We start from the raw sequence: 4231 nt of genomic DNA, 5'->3' as shown, positions 1-4231 counted from the left end.
GAACAGAACCTGAACAGAACCTGAACAGAACCTTCCTCTGCCGGGTGCAGATGTTCGGATCCAACACTCATGAATTATTTGCTCTGGGTCAAAACAGGAACGTTTCCCGTTTCTTGCTGCTCCTGAACGCATCTCAGCTCAGACGGTTCTGGTTCTGGTTCTGGTCCAAACTGTTTCCAGAGCTGAGAAACAGAAACTACAACAAGAAATAAACATAATGCAGTTTAAACACTGAGGAGTGAAACAGGTCTGGTCTAATCAAAGTAAGGAACAAAGAGTATCAACCAAACCTCAAACCAACTGAGGATCCTGACATTCAGCAACAGAAACAGCTGATGGGCCCCATCGGTCTGAGATCCATTCAGACTGAAACTTTCCTCCTTCCTGCTCTGACAGGAAGTCCAGCATTCAGAACGCCTTCAGACGTGAAGCTGCAGGCCGCACCATTCAGCTAAAACCAGGAGATGGAAACTGAGACGTTCACTGTAAAAACACAGAAACATGAAAACATCATCAGTTCCTGATGACCTGATGGTTGAGCTCTGAATGTGGGTCTGGTCTAATTCCTGGAGCATCGTCACCTTGGCAGGTTGAAGGTCACGACCCCTGACCTCTGACCCCAGGACTTCACAGCGATGAAAGAAAAACACTGTAAAACTGAAACTAGACGTTTTAGTTCATAGAAACTTTTCAAACTGGTTCTGATTCGCTGCGATCCAGAGTTCAGAGCCGTCTCCATGGAGACGGGTCCGGCTCTGCAGGTTGTTCTGTGGCAGGGAGTCGGTGGGAGGAACCGGGCCCGGTTGGTTCTGTGTGGGCGGTTGCTGTGGTTACGGTGCTGCGTTCAGGGTTCAGGAGGCGAGAAAATCCTGGAGAAGGAAAACATCCCAGAGGATGAAGCTCTGGAGGCTCTGGGAGGTTCTGGAGGTCCAGGAGGTTCTGGAGGTTCTGGCAGGTTCTGCCTCTCCGACCTGAACCGGCTGTTTGGGCCTCTGCTGCTGCAGCTCCAGCGCGGCGCTCTCCCCGCCCCCATCAAACCACAGGCTGAGGTTCGTATCTCAGCTCAGCATCAAAAACATCTTCAGCTGCGGTTTGGAGTCTCTGCTGCCGCTCAGGTTCTGACGGATCCGAAGAGTTTAGAGGAAACGTTCCGGATCGGAAGGCGACGGCAGGAGAAACCTTCTATCGTCGCTGAGCAGCAAACTTCCCCTCAGCGCCGCCCAACAAGACGAACGGACCTGGGAAGCCTGGCGGCGGCTCTAAGACGCAGCATCATCAAAATATACTTTAACTATTCCCTCATCAAAACTAACCTGGAATGTTCCCTTGATGCTTTCAAGGCATGTTTATGACATCCTTTAATCTCCATGGCAACCATTCAGCTGCTGAACGCCTGGGTGGACCTAGCCCCGCCTCCGAGATGGAGCTCCTCCCCCTCTCAGCTCCTCCAGACTAGCCAGAAGCAAATAGCAAACAGCAGCTGAGCTGCTGCTCAAAGCGGCGCTGGTGAAAACATTAAAGGGTTAATAGAGCAGCCATGTTGGGATGACTTCCTGGAGGCGGAGCTTGAGGAAGAGCAGGAGCTTCTTAAAGAGACAGAGACCCAATTTGAAGGCGTTAAATCAGGAAGTCAGATTTATTGAAGTCATATTTGATATGTAACAGTTACATGGCCCCGCCCCTTTAATGTCCAGTCAAATCCTCCGGGGAAGTTTCATCCTTTTGCATCTACCGAACCCTGACCTGATCCTGGACCGAGTCGTTGCCATGGCGATCCATAAAGGTGTGTGAACGTGTGACAGCTGGTCTGATTCAGAGAAACATTCCTGCCGTTTTATTTCTCCACGTCTGACTTGATGTCAACATGAGCAGGAAGCTGAATTCAGCTCCGTTCAGCGTGTTCAGCTCCAAACCGCTGCAGAGATGAATCCATGAAGGATGAACTGCTGAGCTGCAGGTCGTCCTTCCTGCAGAGCGTCTGAAGCCGAGGCTGCAGCTTCCTGCTCCTCCTCTTCCTCCTCGCCTTCATCAGGCCTGCAGCTTCAACCTGCTGCTGCCTTTCTGAACAGAGGTGATGCACGCCGTGCGAGCGAAGCTCCACTTGTTGAGAAATGACTCGTCACCACATCCTCTTCCTCCAGCTTCATCCTCTGACAACAACAAGCAGCTCCAGCTGAGCAGAGGCTGCTCTGCAGCGGGCCGGGCCGGCGGCGCCCCCTGCTGGGAGACACGGGGCCGGAAGCGGCCCCTGCTGGGAGACACGGGGCCTGCGGCGCCCCCTGCTGGGAGACACGGGGCCTGCGGCGCCCCCTGCTAGAGTATCACGGCTTCAAGTAAAAATAACCGTCCATGTTAGTAAAACATCTGTTGACAGGTGATGTATGAACGTGGAAAAAAAGTAACCAGAGAGGAAGGTCTGGTGGACAACTGGCTGAGCTGGAAAGTTATTCTAGGAGGTGGAATCTCAAACTACAAGGAGCTGAAGAAACAGAGAGAAGACAGAAATCTGCCAGTCAGATCCACCTGAACATGAAGACCAGCTGCCTGATGCTGTCGATCGACATGGACTTGGAGCCAAACCTACAGGGATCATCATTCAGTTCACCTCAGGGATGCGACATGGAAAGCAGCCAAGACCTGAGGGACGACCAACTGAGGACCAGTCCAAGGACGACAGAGAACGACGTGATGAACTGACCCTGATAGACGGAGCCAGAAGGAAAGCAGAGCAGCTGAGTTGGTTGGAGGCCGAAGCTTCATCAGCAGAATCTTCCCTGCTAAACCTTAGAAATGATCATTTCAACTACTCATAAATAAACCTGCTAATCCTCTTTGCTAAATGTTATATTCATAAATGCTAATAAAACACCTTGTTTCTGTCTTTTCATTAAAGATATGGAACTATATATCAAATCAACTCTAAGGTTCATTTTAATATGTTCTTATCTAATTATCAGTCCTGTCATGATGTTGTTTTGATGTAATTTCATTTAAATAAAGTTCTTTGAAAAAAGAAAACAGACGGAGACAATCTGGACACATTGGACATGTTGGACATGTTGTCCTACCCTACAGACAGTCTGACCGCCAGTGGCTGCATAAAACTTGGTCAACATTCAATCAATGTGGAAAAACAAATTTCCTAATTCTGGTTTTAAGAAACTATTAAAATCATAAACGTTTAAAAACATGCGGCGCCATTTTCCTCCCATCACTTCCTGTCCACTTCTTCTTCGTGGTTGGCGCCAGCGGCAACATCCGGTTGTTGATCATGTGACTCCTGTGAAATCAATGAGGTGGTGAATCATCGATCAATCGATCAGTTTTCTGAAATGCTCGATTCAAAACAAAACACACAGGAAACTTTATCCAGAAATCTGGTTCATTACCGCAGAGTTTCTATTAAAACTAATTTATTTTCAAAATGTCAAATTGATGTCGTCATTCTGGACCGTTGGACAGGTGAAGGTACCGCCTACTGGTCACTGGGAGCAGAACTCCGGTACCGTGTCGGTTCTGGTCGGCTGAGCAGAGACAACATGTCTTCCTCATCGTCTCCTCTTCATCAACCAGAACCTCTGATGAACAGAACTCTGGCCCGGTTCTCAGACTCTCAGGCTTTCGCTGCTGCTGTTGGTGGTTTGGACCTGAGCGGGTCGGCGGGCCGATGCAGAACCCTGCTGTGGTTCCGTGGGTTCCCACAGGAAGCCTGCTGGCGGCACCTGGCGGCTGCAGCTGCTCCAACTGTCGCGGCGGCGCTGGGAACCGCTGAGTTTCTGCTTCACAGCTCGAAACGAACTGCTGGCGGCCCGTCCGGGACCGGAAGAGGTTCTGATCCGACATCCAGGTTCCTCAAAGACGTCAGAGCAGATAAACATGGCGGACAGCTCCATAGTAACACTTCATTACCCAGAATCCATCTGGACTCAGAGCGACCTGAACAGTCTTCTCCCGGGGTCTCCTGGTGTTTGAACAGATAGTGGACCGGACCGGTCCGGTCCGGTCCGGCTGATTTCCCGCCTCATACCTCTGCAGGCATCCAGGCTCTCCTGGATCATCACAAACATAGTAACTGTTACTAACGATCAAACCTCCAGCTGGACCCGGTTCTCCTGGGTTCTGGAGGGATCCATCCCGGAATGGCCCAGAACTTTTCCTGAGTGGGTTCTGGTTCTGTGCAACATTCAGGAAACCGAACAGAATCCAGATTAAAGGATGAGTTCTGTTAGTC

The 4231-nt window shown here is 50.3% G+C and overlaps 1 protein-coding gene across 1 annotated transcript in view; it reads right to left on the bottom strand.

Moving 5' to 3' along the window:
• il7r (interleukin 7 receptor) overlaps nt 1–360 on the bottom strand; it is a 9981-nt gene extending 9621 nt beyond the window's left edge. Inside the window, exon 1 of the mRNA XM_017307763.1 lies at nt 291–360. The gene's annotated coding sequence lies outside the window, so the exon portion shown is untranslated. The remainder of the gene's footprint in view (nt 1–290) is intronic.
• Between the last annotated feature and the right edge of the window lie 3871 nt (nt 361–4231).

This window comes from Poecilia reticulata, linkage group LG12 (assembly GCF_000633615.1).
Source record: "Poecilia reticulata strain Guanapo linkage group LG12, Guppy_female_1.0+MT, whole genome shotgun sequence".
Classification (NCBI taxonomy): domain Eukaryota; kingdom Metazoa; phylum Chordata; class Actinopteri; order Cyprinodontiformes; family Poeciliidae; genus Poecilia; species Poecilia reticulata.
The sequence above is the reverse complement of the archived record's forward strand: the minus strand, read 5'-3'. Positions and strand labels throughout refer to the sequence as shown.